This window comes from Protopterus annectens, chromosome 12.part0, assembly GCF_019279795.1.
Source record: "Protopterus annectens isolate FY-2018-M chromosome 12.part0, PAN1.0, whole genome shotgun sequence".
In the NCBI taxonomy this organism is placed as follows: domain Eukaryota; kingdom Metazoa; phylum Chordata; order Ceratodontiformes; family Protopteridae; genus Protopterus; species Protopterus annectens.
Window position 1 is genome coordinate 295083352 of NC_056746.1, and position 19464 is coordinate 295102815.

The window sequence follows — 19464 nt, forward strand, 5'->3', positions numbered from 1 at the left end:
AACACAAGAATCTTTATGAATCATGTTGATGTTCACAAATGACGTATAATTATTTACAAAATTCCAGATAGCTGGGCTGGAAGTATCTCCTTTCATAACACCCTTATACAAGATTTCATTATTGGCCCCACACTGTCCATACCAGTACATTCAAATGGCAGCAGAATAGGGATTGTGATCAGTGGACTCTTAAATCCAGGATGGTGTGCAGAATTCTAGCATTCTGGAAAAGGACATACTTTTTCTGTCTCTTTCATTATACCTGGACAGTAAAATCTGGATAGTATTCTTGCTTCAGTTTTGTCCATTCCCCAGGTAACCTCCTAATATATGACTGTTGACTATCTTCATTTCTAGTGTCCTATAAGCTTTTTGTCACTAGTAATTGACGTAGAATGTCCTCTTAGATAAAAAATAATCACCTTCTGCTTTAATTTCTCTGTCAGTTTAAGCTTTTTGACTGTCCTCTATTTTTCCTTTGTGTTTGTAGATGTAACCTTCTCATTTTTCCTTCTGTGTGTTGCACTGTCTGCAAAGGGTATCTGAGTGCAAACTTTATCTCTGTTTTTTTTTTCTTTCCTTACTTAAAGATATTTGTTGTGTAGAATCTAAATTACTTAAGTTTACTGCTTGATATTATCCAAAATAGGCTCAGAACACTGCAATATCCTGCTTAGCTGACTTACCACTCACTTTGGTCTGAAGGTCCTCCGTTAGGTGCCATTTGTCCTCTGTTTTTGTCTGTTGTGGTGCTAACATTTCTGCAAGTTTGTTATTCTTGCATTGATTCTTCAGGGTCTTCACCCCTCTCTATTGATGTCTCTTACAGTTTTGTTTTTCTGTAGCTCTATCATTGGAGCATATTTCTTTTAACAGATCAGATAGTTTTTACTGTCCAACCATCCAACCACAACAAAATTCTAACCTCTTTTGTAGCTTCTATGCCACCTCGCTTTTTCTGGTTTTTATTCAGAATGTCTAGACGAGTGTCACTGCTTTGCTATCCCCAGTGCTGTTATACTGTGAGGGTATATCGAGCTACTGCCGTACCTCTATCTTGTTTGTGTGTCATTTGGGCCACTTTACCTATAGATTTGTCACTCTTCCCCATATTTTCACAGTGCTTTAAAATAGGGAACAACTTTTCCTAGTGTTATGTAATGAGTCGCAGCAGGGGTTATAGCCAAAGGATGTAGGTTTTCCTAGAAGTGTTTAAATCATCTGCTGCAGATGTCTTGTGAGGTACATTCCAAGAGGGGCATTGTACTCTATAATGGGTCTAATGAGTGTCGAGTAAAGGGGAGCAGTGACCTCTTTTTTCCTAGATGAGAATCCTTTTGTGATGAGTTGTGCCATGTTGAAGGATTTCCTGAATACTGTGGCGATGTGATTATCAAAGGAGAGACTACTCTCCACGTAGGTCCCCAGGTCTCTTATCACACATTCGACATTAAGTAGATTGACGTTTATGTGGTAGTTCATGGGTACAGAGTTTTTACCAAAGGGGATGACACTGCACTTTTTGGCACTGAGCTTGAGGCCATAGCTCTAACACCAGGCATCTGTCTCAGTGAGGCCCTTCTGTAGGATGTCCACATCATTTGGGGACTCAGCTATGGCTCCTAGTTTGCAGTCATCTGCGAACTTCATTAGCCAAAGGCCTTCTGTGTTAGTCTGTACTTCGGAGAAGTAGATACCAAACAGGAGAAGTCCCAGGACTGAACCCTGTGGTACTCCATTTGTCACTGGTTTGAAGTCAGATTTGGAGTCTGCAACTTTTACAGTGTGGGTTCTGTCAGTGAGCCAGTTGGCAACCCATCTTGTTACATATAGAGTTATACCTAGTTTAGTGGGTTTAGCTATAATTCCAGAATGGGGAATGGTGTTGAAAGCCTTGGCGAGGTCAAGATAGGCTGTGGACCCTTGTCTACAGCTTTGGTGACTGCCTCAGAGAAGTCGATAAGGTACATGAGGCATGATCTGCCTTTCACAAACCCAAATTGGGTGGGGTCCAGAGTTTGGAGGTTACCAATGTCTTTGTTTAGGAGTTCCATGATACGTTCCATGGCCTTACAGACCAGGCTTGTCAGGCTAATAAGGTGATAGTTCCCAGTATCCGTGGTGGCTCCCCCTTTGTGGAGTGGGATAACTGTTGCTGTGCGCCATTCAGTGAGCACAAAGCCTGATGTGAGACTGTGACTGAACATGTGCTTAGGTGGAAAGCCAGTTCGTTCTGAAGTTCATGTAAAACGCAGCCTGGGATGTTGTCCGGTCCCATGGATGCTGTGTTTTTGGCTTTAGAGAGTGCAGCTTTTACCTGTGTAGTTGTGATTACAATGACTCTGCAGTCTTCCTGTATAGATATGGGCCCTTTTGGGGGTGAGAGGGGGGTAAAGTTAGCAATGAACCTATCTTCCAGGACATTGGCAATATCAGTTGGTTCTGTAATTTTCATGATGTTGTGCTGTAACTCAGAGCAGATCTTGGTGTTGCCATTGAGATTCTTGACATGGTTATAGAATGCTTTGTGGTTGTCCCTAGAATCTGTGGCAATTTTGTTTTCATAGCTAGCTTTGGAGGATCTTATAAGGGATCTCAGTTTCTTACTGAGGCTGGCCAGGGAACTCCACTCAAGGGATTTTACTCTCTTTTGCAACAGTTTCTTCCTTCTGTTGTAGAGTTTGTTTATGGCAGAGGACCACCAGATTGGCTTCCTTTTTTTGGAGGATAGCATCTTGGTTCTGTTTGGGATAGCACGATCCATGCACTCGTGTAAGTGCTTATAGAGTGCATCTGTGCAGGATTCAGCAGTTGCAACTGTATTGTCCATCTGCATGGGTGTCATGAAATTCGCCACTTCTGTCTTAAGAAGCATGAAGATGGCTTTGGAGAAATTTTTTACCATGATTTCCTTAATGGGGGGTGGGGGTGAGATGTGAATATCTAGGGTGATTAGCTTATGGTCTGAGATGACCAATGAGGAGTTGACTTCAGGTGTGGAACACTGGTCACTTATGTTGGTAATGACTAGGTCTAGGATGTTGTTGCCCCTGGTGGGGGTGTGGATAAGTTAATCCAGGGCATTGGAATTTATGAATTCCAGAAAGCGTTGAGTAAAGAAGTTGGTACATGAGTAGCTTACCCAGTTTATGGTGGGATAGTTGAAATCGCCCATTATTAGGGTGCTTGGTTGAACCCTAATATTTTCCAGTATATCAAGAAAAGAGGAGTAGGAATCCTGGGGCATGGTGGAGGATCTGTAGCAAGCTACAATTTGGATTGTAGTTTTCTCCAGAGTTAGTTGCACTTGGATAACCTCTGATGCATTATGCTGAGCAACTAGCCTGGAGTCCTTAATGAATATGGACACACCTCCGCCTTTGGTGTTCCATTCCAGGTTAGGTGGATGAAAAGTGTGGTATGAGTTATAGCCTGGTAATGCAGGGGTGCTCTCTGGAGCCTTGAACCAGGTCTCAGTCACTGCACAGATATTGATGATCTCCATTTTAAGGAGTGCCCCAAAGGAGTGCATTTTGTCATTTAAACCTTGCCTAAAAAAGGCACTATAGGGGCAGCAAGAGCCTTAGCCAGTATCCAGAATCCTAGGGGTGATGGGTGCAGGCCATCTCTGGAAAAGCATCGTGGTCAGTCGACCATGTCACTCCAGGTAGACAGATACGGGATCCCCTTAAAATGACACAAGAAGCTTAGCCAATTGTTGAAGTCAATCATTATGTCCTTGTACTGCGGTAACTGGTTGAACCAGTTATTTCAGCATTGCTGCAACAAGGCATCATTACTCCTACTATGAATCCTTGTAATGCACCCATTTTGCCAGTAAAGAAACCTGACAAAGGCGCTTATGGATTTGTTCAAGATCTGACAGCTGTGAATGCAGTAGTTGTTCCTGCTTTTCCCATAGTACCTAACCCATATGTACTGTAAACACAAATAAATGCTGACTGTCAGGGTGTATTGGCACAGAAAAGAAAGCTGAGGAAGTACCAGTGACCAAAAAGGTGGTAGCAGAAAGGGGAATTAGCTAAGAATAGTTGCTGGGTTAGGCAAAATGGGTGCATTACAAGGAGTCATAGTAGGAGTAATGATGCCTTGTTGCAGCAATGCTGAAATAACTGATTCATTTCCTGCTTTTGCTCCTGCAGAAAGAGGATATTGTGCTACCATGGGTAGAGGTTCATAAGGTTTTAAACTAATTTGTATTGGTGTAGCCTCTCTAAGAAGTCGTACCTCATTTTGATGGGTTGTCCATAACTGTGAAGGAACTGTATTCAGTAATTCTTCATCTGATGGCTGTACAGGTTCTGTGTAAGTAAGGAAAGAAAATAGCATTTCCTCATCCAAAACACATGCAACAGCACACATCTGCATCACTGGAGATTCAATGGGAATATTTAAATATATTCCATCTAGTGTACAGAATATTGTACATTGCAACGTACAGAGAAGATCTCTACCTAAAAGATTAAGGGGTGCACTGGTTGCAGTGAGAAAAACATGTTGGCCTGTCAACGGTCACAACTGAATGGGAACTGAAACTGTGTCGGGGGTAATCTAAAGAGACTCCTGACACCTCAACTCCTCACACTGAGTTGCAAGATAAAGGGAGATTCTTGGCCATGGAAGCATTTAACATTGATGTAGTAGCTCCAGCATCTGTTAGAAAGGTAATATTGCCATCTTGAACTTTAATATTAATGAATGGTCCTTTTCTAGTGTACAGGAATGAAAGGAAATAGCTGTGATTCATGTTCATGGTTATTTATCTTGTTGCCAAGCTGGTGGCTGCCAAGAAGTGTTCCATTTTGCTGACATTGTGATGGCAGCTGATTATCAAATGGACTGTTAGACTGCATTGGCACATATTCTGGCTGCAGGAAAGGACAGTTGTCCCTCCAATGACTATTTTGGCTGCAATTAAAACACAGATTTGAATTTTATCCTTGTCCCTGTCTTTGTGAATGTGGGGCATTATTAAAATTCTGAGGAAGCTGTCCTTGATTTTGAGAACATTTAAATCCATTACATCCACCTCTTCCTCCTGTATTTTTTCCCTTTATTTCTGGTAAACTGTTGGAGCTGTAAGTTTAATGGTTTTTCTGATCATTCCTCTTGTCACTCTTGTTTTTCATGAATCAGGGTAGCTGCTAAACACTGAACCTGATTAACAAATTCATGAAGCCCCAAACTTGGCGAGGTGAAGCAAACCTTTTGTTAGCTGATCTCGAATGGGGGATAATAAACCATTGACAAAAGCAGCTGAGAGAACACTTGCTGCCAGACCTTTAGTAGGTTCTGTACAACCTGAGAAGGCTTCAAATTCAGAGGTGTCTGTTATATGCCATGAATAAGATTCAATTGATTAATCCTCTCTCTGTGTGACTGCGTTTATCCAGGACCACTTAGGTACCAGTGGACATAGCCTGTAATAAGCGAGTCCTAGTTGCCTGAAAAGCCTGTACGTATGTATGCTAAGGAATAGGGTGTGGTATATTAGCATGATCCCAAATACATTTAAATAGATCAGGAGGAATGGATATGTCCATCACTGCTCCTTTAAAGTAGGATGTTGCGACTGAACATGTCCTTTTAAGATTCTTGCATATTTTGCTGGATTTGTTATGACTAATTGGAGAGCGTCAAAAATAGTTTGGAAATCAACCAAGGGCAGACCACATTTATAGTGGAAGGTGCTGCTTCATCTCTGCTGTGTGCTGGGTTCAGGATTTGTTGCAGATGATGTAGGTGAGCTGTTGGAGTAACTACACTATCTTCCTCTTCCTCCATCGAGGAGTCAGAATCACTGGACGGCACAGTGGTGCAGCAGTAGCATTGTCGCCTCACAGCAAGGGGTTTTCTGGTTTGATTCTTGGCTGGGGTGCCTTCTGTATGGAGTCTGCATGTCCTCCCTGCGTTCGTGTGGGTTTCCTCCGGATGCTGCGCTTTCCTCCCACATTCAAAAACCTGCATCTGGAGCATTTCTTCCTGGGCCTTCGCTGAAAATTGGCTCGTTCCAAGTCGGACTTTCCCAGTCAACAAATGTTAAATAAATGAATAAGTCATCTTTATCTGGATTAAATTTATTAGGACCAAAATAACCATCCCCATCTATAATTATTGGGAAGTGAGTAACAAATTTATGAGAACATAGATTTTGTCATCTAGGAAGAGAAGATACTACCCCCTTTGTACATCATCCCAGAAAGCTCATAAACATCAGAGGTATTTTATACCAGGTACTGTCTGAAACAGAAGAAGAGGAAGAAGTTTCAGGTTGACTAGAGGAAGGAGATGAATGAAGAGGTTGAGTCATTTCGCTAGTGGAGAAGGTGGTGATGTAATAATCTCTGAGGTGGAAGAAGAGGTAGCAGAATCCTGCTGGTCAGGGGGAGAGGGTGGTGCATTAGAAGGTGGCGATGGTGCGGTGAGAAAAACTAAGCAGTCATCATCAGAAGACTCACCACAGCTAAGTTGTACTTTCTGTAATTCCCTAAGGCGATAGAGCCCATAACCAACCTGTCTCTGACAGTCAGATGATTAACTGTCTTATTAGCCACTTGTAAGTTTGTTTTAAGTTTAGCTGTATTAAACTAATTAAATGTTTAAATTAAATTAATGTTTCAAAGAAGATAGTATATAGCTTACTGCAGTTTTAGGCTTAGAAGAAAATTGTTTGGTTGTTACTTGAAATCACATTACATTACTTATTTTCTTGTATTACTAGGTAAAGATCTTTGAAACCTGACTACTGATATTAATGTGTTGATGGCTGTTACTTTCTTGCCATAGCTTTAAAATATGATGTTATGTGGTCCTATCTCGCCTACATTCTTTACTCACGGGTTCGGAGCCGAGAATCGGCTCCGACTCGGCCAACTTATTTTCTAGCACAAAGTCTCTAATTGGCTGGGCTAACCCGATATCCCAAGATGCACCTCGCCCTAGCCCCAGATCTCATTTGCCGCTCGTAGAGTTAGGACGTGGTCTTGCTTGGCTGTGGCTAAGTACCCTTTCTATACTTTTCACAAGTATTTAGCAATCTGTTTCTAGTGAAAAGCTATTTTAATAGCTAGTTTTCATTGTGAGTGCACTGTGTGAGCGAGTTGTGTTTTTTTTTTTTGTGGTTTCCCTCTTTTGGTGGGCTAGGCCCATTGAAATTAGAGGACCTAGTCCTCTCCGGTGTGTTTTTGTGTAAAATTGTGTTTTTGTTGGTCGGTAGTTAGATTCCTTGCTGCACCAAAGAAACATTTAAATTAGAGTTTCTTTGGTTGTTCTTGGTTTGGTTTTCCCGCCTTCCTATTGTGTCTGTCATTGTCGGTTGAGTGGGTGCTGTGTACTATTATGTCTAAAGAGCAGAAAGAGCATAAACCCTCTGGGTTTAAGAAATGCTCTAAATGTGGCTACAAAATGTCCATCACAGATGGGCATTCTATCTGTGTTTATTGTCTTGGTGCTATTCACCTGCAAGAGTCCTGCAGTTTTTGCCACACTTTTAGCCCGAGGGTACTGCAGGAAAGAAAAAATAAGTTGATTTTGAAGGGCCTGGTTAAACCTTCTTTTGAGGAGTCCTTAGACTCTTCTTTTAGTATTAAGTCTAAGACTTCCAAGGCCAAGAGAAGATCTCTGGCTCCATCTGTCTCTTCGGAGCCCCCGGAGAAAGTTTTGAAAGTGGATACTGCCTCCTCGGCTCCATTGTCCTCTGGGCCGCAGGAGGTATCCGTTGTACTGGAGTCGACCTCGGCCCCGATATTATTGGAACCTATTTGGAGCCGGTCACCCAGTGTTAGGCCTGAGTCTCCGGGTAGGAGATCCCAATCTCCCTCTATTTCCTCCAAATCCTCTGGGCTGTCTGATTTGGATGTGGATAGGGTGGTCCAGAGGCTCCTGCAGTCGCCGGTGTTACCAAAATTGTTCTCTGCTCTGGCCCAGTCGGCTCCGGAGCCAGTCCCTATTCTTGTACCGATGATTCCTCCTCTGAGCACCCCTGTGTCATCAGAGTCGGAGTGCTCCGCGCCGAGTGATGTTCTCATGTCAGCTCCGATACCCCTTGCGAGTTTATCAGAGCCGACGTCGGCTCCAACCATGTCGGTTCCATCCTCTGGTTTTGGTACTCGTGTTTCCTCAGTTGGACCCGAGGGGGATACCTCAGGACTCTTGTCGGTTCCGAGTCTCCCTCTCGGTGCTTCGGCTCGGGGAACCCCAACTCCGGTTGTGGTCTCGGAGACAGGTCGGTCCTCGGATTCATGGGGACCTGCCTTCGAGGCCACGAGGAGCGCGCTGGCCAGATCGTCAGTTACATCATTCGGATCGGTCACTCCTTCCCCCTACACCCCAGCTAGAGCCTGTGACACACCCCTGTCCGTGGATGCCCGAAGGTCTGAGGATACCCCCATGAGCGGTCCCCAACTTTCTGAGGGCCCCTCAGGGTCGGTGCCTGAGGATCCCCCTAGAAAGAAGTTGTGCAAGAGGAAGCACACAGACTTCCAGGACGAGTCCCTCTCTTCTGATACCAACCTCGAGGAGTCTGAGGGGTCCCCTAAGTCATCCTCCGATGTCTCTTTCTCCAACATCCTGGAGATTTTGAGACAGAGAGGCGACTGGCCTTCCAAGACCCCCTCTGAGGAGGAGTTGGTATTCCTCAAGGCCTTCGTAGTTCAACCCTCTGCCTCCTGGGTGTCTCCACCCTTCGATGAACTCCTGGATTTGATTTGTCGAAGTGTGTGGGAGACCCCTGATTCCGTGGAACCGGTGCCCAGACTTCCAAATAAGTTTCTTTCTGCTCCCCCGGGGAAAGAGTTCCTGACCAAAGGGGTTTCCGTAGATGCCTTGGTGGTGGCAGCAGCCACTCAGCAGGAAGTTGCAGAGGCTTCTTCCGTCCATCCTCCTAACAAGGAGTCCAGGAGTATGGACCAGTACGGGAAGCGTACCCTGTCTTCAGCGACCTTTACATTGCGGTCACTGAATTATCTTTGTCAATTTACTCGGCTCCAGAGAGATCTCCTTAAGGAGCTAGGAGACACTCTGACGGGTAACATGCCTGAGGTGGTAGCGCAGACTGTTAACGCCCAGTTGTCTACCCTTGGTTCCATTGTCAACTCGTCCATGAGGCTCATATCCTATGCAGCCGAAGGGACGAGTAGGGCAACTAGCTCAGGCGTAGCTCTCAGAAGGCAAGCCTGGATGCGCCTGTGTCATTTCGCGGAGGCCTTTAAGTCTTCCTTCACTGACGCCCCCTTTGATGGGTCCTCACTCTTCGGGACCAAAGTGAAACACACCCTCACCAGATGCGAACAGGAGGGGAAGACCCTATCTGCCGTAGGGGCCCGTTTCTCTCTTCCTTCTAGGCCTTACCCCAAGGCTCAGAGAGGAGGGAAAATGTGGTTCAAGAAGTCACAGAGGTCTTTCCCTGCCGCTCAAGGTGAGTCCCCCTCCAGAGGCAGAGGAGGGGGAAATTATTCTGGAAGACGCCATCCTAGAGGCAGAGGAGGCCCCCGCAACTCGGGAGACCACGATTCCTTTCGCGGGTCTCCCTTTCAGCGTTCCTGAGGCGTTGCCCGACTGTGCTGTTCCGGAGCCAGTCGGGGGCCGAATTTCATTGTATCCGGAAGCCTGGGAAAGCATCACCCAGGATCGTTGGGTGCTTTGAATAGTTATCGGAGGTTACACCATCCCCTTTTTATCAACACCCCCTCCAGTCAAAAGAATCCCAGACGTTCCACCCAGTCAACGGGATCAAGCAGCACTAGAAGTTTCAAAGCTGCTAGAAAAAGGAGTCCTCCAACCAGTCCCCTCAGACCATATCGGATCAGGAACTTACTCAAGAGTCTTTTTGGTGCCGAAAAGAACAGGGGACCTAAAGCCCATTCTGGATCTCAGCCGATTGAATCACTGCGTTCTAAAGTCCAGGTTCCGAATGGTCACGCTTCAGTCCATTTTTCCCTTGCTGGAAAAAGGAGTATGGATGTGCTCCATCGATCTCAAGGATGCCTACTACCACATCAGGATGGACAAGGCATCCAGGACTCATTTACACTTTCAGCTGGGAGCCAGTCACTTCCAGTTTCGTGCCCTGCCCTTTGGTCTCACCACAGTCCCCAGGTTGTTTACCAAGTGTTTGGCAGTGGTGACTGCTCACCTGAGACGTCGGGGATTCCAGGTGTTTCCATATCTGGATGACTGGCTTCTCACCAGCCCCACCAGGCATCTCCTTATTCAAGCCAGGGAGGCTACCATTACACTTTTTCACCAACTAGGAATTACCTTGAACTGGGAAAAGTCTGTCTTGTTGCCCTCACAGCATGTTGTTTTTATAGGCGCCAAGCTAGACTCTATTCAAATGCGGGCCTTTCTGCCACAAGAGAGAATAAGAGTGCTGCAGTCTCAGATTCACGCATTGTTGCCCCTCAAGAGAGTTCAGGCCAGGTTAGTTCTTCAGCTCCTGGGATCCATGGCTGCCACCATCATGCTGGTGCCTCTAGCCAGGTTACACATGCGGATCTTACAGTGGCTCCTTTCAGCCCAATGGTCCTTTCAGAAACTTCCTCTTTCCCACTTGATACTTCTCACGGAACGGTGCAAACAGGACCTCCGCTGGTGGGTATGCTCCACCAATCTGGACAAAGGGATGAGCTTGATTCTTATGTCTCCAGTGGCCACGTTGACCACAGACACCTTCCAGATGGGGTGGGGGAGTATTATCTTGGCAGAACGGTCCAAGGCAGTGGCAAGATCACGAGGTACACCTGCACATCAATGTTCTAGAGATGAGAGTGGTGTCACTAGTGTTGCGGGCACTCCAAAGCTCTCTTCCTCGGGGAACGATTGCAATTCACTCGGACAACATGTCCATGGTGTGGTACCTAAACAAGCAGGGGGGACCCAGGTCTTACCCCTCTTCAGAGAGGCTATGCGAGTGTGGCATTGGGCAGTGTCTTCCCAATGGTTTTTAGTGGCAATGCACATTCTGGGAAAGACCAATGTGATAGTGGACAGGCTGAGCAGAGCTATTCGGATGCCTTACGAGTGGTGCCTGAACGACCGAGTGGCAGTTCAAATTTTCAACAGGTGGGGTCAGCCTTGCTGCGATCTCTTCGCCAGCCCTCTCAATGCCAAATGCAGCAAGTACTTCACACTGATCCCCCCACAGGGGGAGTCACCCAGGAACGCTCTAGTCCACGATTGGCCCCCCGGTCTGATTTATGCTTTCCCTCCATTTCCTCTGTTTCCAAGAGTGATTCAGAAAGCCATATCCTTGGGAAGCAGGATGATTCTAATTGCTCCACACTGGCCTCGACAAGTATGGTTCCCCTTTCTTCAGCAGTATGCAGTGGACGGCCCTTGGATTCTGGACCCAGTGCCAGACCTACTGATTCATATGTCAGGACAGCTCCACTCCTCTCTGCGAACCCTCAGGTTGACAGTCTGGCTGCTCCACTTCCATCACTAGTTAGATGACATACCTTTTCACCTGAGGTGGTACACATCTTGTCTTCGTCTCATAAGTCTTCCACCAGAAGGATTTATTCCAGCAAGTGGAAGAGATTCTCCATTTGGGCTCAGGCCCAAGGTTTGGACCCCTTCACAGCCCCAATTCCGTCGGCCTTAGACTTTTTAGCCATGCTTTTCCGACAGGGTTCAGTGCCTGCTACCATTAAGGTGCAGCTGGCTGCAATTTCCAACTTTCGTACATCTTACGAGCCTTCTCTTATAGGCCAAAAACTTTGTAAGGCCTTCTTGAAAGGCACCTGGTTACTTCGCCCTCCGGTTTCAGAACCTGTCATGTCATGGGATCTAAACTTTGTGTTACAAGCCATCACTTCACCGCCCTTTGAACCGGCTGCCACCTGTGAATTAAAATTTCTGTCTTGGAAGACGGCTTTCCTGATAGCCATTACATCGGCCAGAAGAGTGTCAGAGATTCAAGCCCTGTCCATTAAGCCTCCGTATTTGACCTTCCATAAGGACAGAGTTTCCCTGAGATTTAACCTGTCCTTCCTTCCGAAGGTGTCATCCACCGTTAATCTGCATCAGTCTATCGAGTTACCAGTGTTCTTTCCGAACTTTTCCAATAAAGCAGAGTTTAGGTTTCACCAGTTGGATGTGCACAGACAACTAAGATTCTACTTACACAGGACTAAGCATATTAGGAAGTCTGATCAACTGTTTGTGTCCTTCTCAGAAAACAGAACAGGTTGTCCTATTTCCAAGAGCACAATTTCTAAATGGATCAAAGATTGTATTTCCTTTATCTATTCATCAGCAGGCAGAAATTTACCTTTTCCCATTAAAGCTCATTCTACCAGGGCAGTGTCTACGTCAATAGCATACCATGCTAGGCTTTCATTGGATGATATTTGTGCTGCGGCCAATTGGGCTTCTCCGCACACCTTTATTGCTCATTACAAAGTGGACGTGGCTTCTAGGGGCCGGGCTTCCTTTGGTTCCACGGTTCTCAGGAGTATTTTCCTGTGAGCCACCCAGGATAGAGGTGCTGGGGACGCTGTCCCGTGAGTAGAGAATGTAGGCGAGATAGGACCACATAACATCAGGTAGTTATGTACTCACCATAACGATCGATGTATGTGGTCCATCTCGCCTCACATTCTTACGTACCCTCCCACCTGCCCCCTTCCTGTAGGATTTGGAGGAAAATTGGTTCTGATAACCCTTCAATGTCAGTTGGTTTTTTTTTCCTTTCAGGCTGGAGCTCACTTCAGTGGCAGTTGTGTGTGTGTGGGGTGTGATTGGGATGGCTGCAAACTAGATCTGGGGCTAGGGCAAGGTGCATCTTGGGATACCGGGTTAGCCCAGCCAATTAGAGACTTCGTGCTAGAAAATAAGTTGGCCGAGTCGGAGCCGATTCTCGGCTCTGAACCCGTGAGTAAAGAATGTGAGGCGAGATGGACCACATACATAGATCGTTATGGTGAGTACATAACTACCTGTTTTAAGTTATGCTTTCTGTGATCTTGCCAGTTTGTGAGTATTTAAAGTCCAATTATAAGATCTTATTGCTTGTACTTCAGAAGTTATTTCAGGCATAGTTAAAAGTTCCTTTTTAAGTTTATCACAATCCATGTAATCATGTCCCTCCATGTCCATTTTTATTGCCTGTGCTGCCATCTGTGGCAACAATATTTGTAGCCCAGTCTGCTGGGTCTCGGTTTGTTGTGTTTGCATATCTTGCAAATGCCACCAGCTAGGATGCAGGATCATCCTCTTTGGTTATTTTTTATGGTAGGCACAGTCTTGTAATTAGTGGCTACATTGCCCAGCATCCTCTGTTGTTGAGTTGTAGTCCTAGCAGTTGCTGGTCAGTCTCTGTCAAACACAGACAACAATTTTAGTAAATCGTCCATGAATGGAATGGCGGCTGTTGGTAATCGTACAAATCCAGCAGTAGAAATCCCACAGGCAAACAACAGCAACAGTTTCATATTGAATTTACTGCCTAAATCCCTGAGGCAAACAATGGCAACAATTCCGTATGGGACTAGATTCCCAAAATATTAACTTTGGTAGAGCAATAATCAATTTTGATCAATTTCAGTCTCATCCTGGGGTCAGTCATATGACCACTCATACAAAGTATACAAGATGATAAAAATATCACATGACTGAATAAAATGCAAAGAATGTGTGATGCTAAAAATTCATATGTACATAAACCAGTAAAGTAAGAGGATAAAATCACACTGCTGTCAATATGCAACAAAACTTGCTTTACAGTTTGGAAGCAAGAGTAATACATATGTAAGCTTGGTATATAGAAGCCTGAGGTAGGAGAATTGAAGCTTGGAAACTAACTGGACAGTTAAGAATTAGGAGGGATGTTAGCTGATTTAGTTTATGTGGCCTGTTGGGTTGCTAGAACATTTAGCTCGATTAAGTAGATCACATTTTTGCAGTCCAAAAACTTGGGATACGATGAAGTGTCTTTTCCTTCAGCTGGAAATCACTCCCATAATTTGGGATCGGCAATTTTTAATACATGGTCAGTGACATGTAGTTTGGAAAGTAGGATCTGTGTTAAAGGACAAGTATGATTCAGGCTTCTGAGTATATATGTGGGGGCTTGTCCTATTAGTTTAGAGGTTAAAAAAGGGAGAATCTGTTCATGTAGGAGCTTGAAGAATTTTGAGCCTAGTAGTAGGTCTGCCCTTTTCTTAACTGGGAGATGGTTTGCTTTTTTTCTAGAATTATACAGTGGTGTTCATTTCTTGGGGAATGAGTGGTAAATCTACAGCATTTGAGTTGAAGAAGTAAGATTACTTTCTGTGTTGCAGCTTTGGATGTGTATAACAGAAAGGGGATATTTTTGCGTACAGGCTAGAAGGAGGTTCAGTTTTTACATGTTTTTCAAGATGAATGATGAGACTGAATGAGGCACCTTCCTATACACAAAGGTACTTGAAGGAGAATACTTGTTCCAAGGAAACATTGTTGTCATACATTGTTATATTATTAGGGAATCTGTGGAATTTCTGATAAATGCCAAACAATATTGTTTTTGTTTTTGATGTTTTTAAATGATCTTTTTCTTGTTTACCCATTCACTGGTTGGTCAAATGGTTGATCTATACAACTCTTCTCCCATAGGCACCATCTAAACTTCATGCTACTGCCCACAACTCCATTGTTGTTTGAGTTTCAGGTGCAAACACCCAGCAGGTTTTGGCAGGTGTGAGGAATCCCAAAGAGATACAAGGAGAACATGAAAACTCCAGACAGACATAGAGAGGTTCATTATTTAGCATCTTCTCCATATCTTGAACCGAGTTCAGCTGCAAATCAAGCAGTATGATACATTATCTACCTTCAAACTGGAAATGGATAAGAGGATGGGTATTCACAAATTCACCCCTGGCTTGACTAACCTAGCCCTCCTTAAAAAAAGGAGGTACAGTCTACTGACAAGATGTAAATGGTTGCAAGACTCGGTTACTAGTATTTCCTGTGATTCATATGAACAGTTAGAAATAACAGCCACATATGGGCAAGAAGAGTTCAATTATTTTTAAATAATAATGGTAAAATTAAAATGTTTTACCACAGAGAAGAACAATCATTGGGAAGTGACATACAGCATACTGATCTGACATGGTGAAGGCTGCTGTTTGGTATCTGATAGTGACAAGTAAGAAAAAAATATAGAATAGGACAGTGCTTTACTCTAATTTTATATGATTGCAAATATTTCATACTTTTTTTGCATGCGGATGTAGGAGCTCATATATTGTTCTGTAGTTAATTTTTTATAATAAAAGGTTTGAATGCAGAAAGTAAAAGAGGACCATGAGGAATCATAAACAGCATTGTGGTTTTAATGCTTTCACAAGAACTGCTGTTACCAAGAAGTAAAAAGTGATAGCCAAATATGTGAATGAGAGAGATTTTGGTTTTATTTTTTATTACTGTGTGCATGTGAAGGTAAAAGTATTGTGAATTACCTTGACTGAACTGTGATGCTTATCATTTTATAGCTGGATGCTGTATTAATTCAAATGAGCATAGAGAAGTAGCAAGGGCAGTAAAATGTATCTGTCACCTGGAGGCTGTATTATCTGGGTACTTTCATGAGGGGTGATGTCTCACACCCACTTATGAGAAATAACAGCCAGGTATAAGAAAGAAGAACTTAAATGAATGCATATCATTTGATGAAGTATTAGTTTGTGCAGAATGTCTGACTTTGTCATGATGCTCCTTTTTTGTACATTTGAATGACCTAAGTTAAGTTCACCATTGAGACCTGGTGAAATATACAGCCTGATCATGTTTGCAGAGCTCTGCTCTCTGATATCTGATAATGAGAAACAAGAGCCAAATATAGGCAAGAGGAATGTTTCACATTTCTTCACAAATATCATTTGGTGTCATGTTTGCACATAGAGATGTAGGAGCTGTTTAGCTGCCACACTTTTGGCTTTGCAGTACATCTTTTATAAAAATAAAGAAAGTTTTATTCCAGAAAGAAAATATGATCATTGGGAAGCATCAACATGTGAAAGTTCTATTAATTCTACCAAATGTACTTCTAAGTAAGACTGTTGTAGGTAGGCAGCATACAGTATTATTGTCTTGGTGCTTTAAGGTGTGCTATTCTGTGATACCCACATGTGAGTAGTAGTAGACAGATGAAAGCAAGATTAATATTTCACTTAATTTTGCAGAATTTTAAATACAATTTGAGGGAGCATTTGCATTTGTAGAGATTCACTTATTCTTACTGTGCAGTCCAGTGTTTTTAGAAGATGTTTTACTGCAGAAAAAGATGATCATGAAAAAACATACAACATTATGATCTCAATGTTGTTCTTCTCGTTAAGGTCCTTCATCCAAAATCTTACTCTCACCTTGTTTTTTTTTTTTTTAATTCCCCCATTTTTTCATTTTGCCTTTCCACTTTGATTTGTAACCTTTTGCTTGTTTTCCATATATGAGCCTTCACTATGTAAGTCTAAAGTATTCCTCCAAATCAGGTAATCATAAACCATCTTGTTCTGTGGGAAGAAAACTTATACCACTTAACTCTTGCCATCTTACCCACCCAAACAAATTCCTTCAATTCATAATGATGGTCCACAGTGTCTCCTTTGGTCAATAAAAATATGTCTGAACTGTAAATAAAACTAAAGGGACTGGAAACATGTTCTCTGCTTGTATCTTACTGCCCACATCCTTAAGAGTTTCCAACTTTTCTGTTTTGGCATTATCTTTTATTTAGTATATTCCCAAATATCCTTAGCTGCCACAGTGGACTCATTTTTAAGCCATACACCTAAATACTTCATCTTATCAGTTCCTAGCAATGAAACACACCACGTTCCCATGTTTGTAGAATTTAATGTTATAGTTGTATCTTTCGGTTTTTCCTGGTTAGGGGTCGCCACGGCGGAACTCCGGTCCGCTAATGATTGGCAGTAGATTTTTACATACCGAGTTGGCAGCCCTGATGCACAGCCTTCATCAAAGGTATGCCCATTCACGCATGTCTCCACACAGAAGACGCTTTAGCTGAGAATCGAACAGGACAATGTCTTACTGTGAGGTGACAATGCTACCGCAGCACCACCACCGCAGAATTTAATAAAAATAGAATTTAATGAAAAGTCCTCGTAGGTATATGTGAGTGTGTAGATTACCGCTAAAGCCTTTGTTATATCTTCATTTATTTTATAACCTGAAGAGACTTGAAATTATCTCAGAACCTTCCAAAACACTGAAATGTCTTTTGATGCTTTTACAAGCATAGCTCTTGGATACATAGTAGTATGAAATAATAGTAGTCTTCAAATGTAGGCACTCTGAATCACCCACCTAATTTATTAATGTGTGCCTCCTCAGATGAATTTTTACTTCACACCAGCATTGTTTATGGTATAAAGTAACATAACAGTTAGATCTTGGAGATTTAACCAGGTCTTGGAACTAGAAGTAGATGATTTTTCTCTTTCTTTAAGCAAAGTAGCCATACACACTGCACTCCATTTCTCCATAACTTGTCCAGTGAAAATTGGGAGCAAGGATTATTATTTATAATGATTGTATAGTAAAAAATATTAAAAGTGACCTTTGTGTTAGAGAAGGATTTTGATATTTTGTAAAACTAGGTAAAATGCATTATTTGTAGATTCATTTATATAAAACTAAAGTGCTAATGCTTTGAAGCCTCTTCCAAAATACATATAAGAATGAGTGGAGTCGCTTTAATTGTCTGGGTTGAAATAGTGATGTATTTAGGTAGTGAACTGCACAATAATATCTCCTTCTCATCAATCATTGATAAAGCAGTAAAATTAGTATATACTATGCTTGCCTTATTAGATTGTCAAAAATACTGTCACTGAACATATTGGAAAATTATTATGAAAGGCTTTAATTTACTGTTTGATTATTTATTCTAGTTTTTATTCAAGCTGTGTTTGAAAAGATACAGGTTATTCACAATTCAGATTTAAGATTTGTGACTGTGTTATATTGAGCTTTTTTTAATTATTGAAAAGGTATACCTTCCTGAAATAGTGCCTTGTGCTAGGGGAGCTATACGGGGAGGGTCTACATTTGGAAGTTGGTGTATGCCTGTGAACCTGAGAAGAGGTGCAGTTGAAGTCATAGGTTTGTAGGTATTTACTAGGCTATTGATGAGGATGGATCTTAAGAAACTGAGATGTTTTCTGTACAGATATCCCAGAGACAGGCAGAATAAGGATGTGTTGGCTGATTTACATGTTGTCTTATCCATGAGAAGCAAGGGTGCTAAGCCAGTGGTGAATTTGTATCTACCTTCCATTCATCCAAACAATGTTGAATAAGGCAAGGGAAGTATATTGCTTAATATAGAGTGGAAGATGATTCCACAGAAGTGAAATTCTAAGTGATATATACCTATACCTCCAACATGTTCTATTTAGTTGTGATCTGTCAGTAGTCAGTGTGATACCAAGAAGAGGGACAAGCCTTTGAGATGATCCACAAAGTTTTTATGATTTGAGTTGATTTTCTTACTCAGTATTGTGGTAGTTACTTACCAAAACGGACATTATGTTCAATGATTGGCCTAATGAGTGTTGAGTACAATGAAATGATTACATCACTTGAAACGAATGCCATACCTTTAGATATAAGCTCTGCAATGAAAAAGACCTTCCTTAAAATTGTGTATACTTGGTGATGAAAGAAGAGTAGGTTCCAAGATCCTTGACTATGGAAACAGTTTTCGACATGTTGTCAGTGTGATTATTACAAGGGAGTCATGCTTACTCAAGGATATGATTATACATTTCTTGGCATTTAGTTTCAGCCCATGGTTTTGACACCAGCCATTTGTTTGGTCCAAGCCCTTTTGGACAGTTATGGTGTCCTCTGTGAGTTTGATGGCACCAAGACTTGGTCAGCCACAAACTGTAACATAAGTGTTGACCTCTGAGGAATAAATGGCAAAGAGTAGTAACCCAAGGACTGAACTTTGGGATATATATCACTAGTGACAGGTCTTTTGATGGAGGTAGAGCCACCCATCCTTATTTCCTGGGATCTATTTGTGAACCAATTTGTGAGCCAGTGAATTACATAAGGACTCACATTTAGCTCAGAGAGTTTACCTACAATACCAGTGTGTGGAATGGTGTCAACAACCTTTGCAGGGTCTAGATATGTTGTATGTACTGATTTGTTCTAATCCATTGCCACAATAACTTTTTCAAAGATGTTAACCAGGTTAACTAGGCAGGAACTGTCCTTGTCCAATCTGAAGTGGCTTGGGTTGAGAATCTGTAGGTTACCTATATCCTTATTTATTTATTTATTCATTCCATAATGATCATTTCCATAGCCTTACAGATGAGGCTGGATGGGCTTATGGTTATATCATTACCCATATCCATTGGAGCCCCACCTTTGTGCAGGGGAATGACTGTTGCTGTCCTCCATTCATAAAGCATGAAG

At 42.8% G+C, this 19464-nt stretch overlaps 1 protein-coding gene across 1 annotated transcript in view; it reads left to right on the top strand.

Annotated features, from left to right (window-relative positions):
• The window catches only part of LOC122816158 (tumor susceptibility gene 101 protein-like), a 444433-nt gene that overhangs the window by 201029 nt on the left and 223940 nt on the right, over nucleotides 1-19464 (top strand). The window lies entirely within an intron of this gene.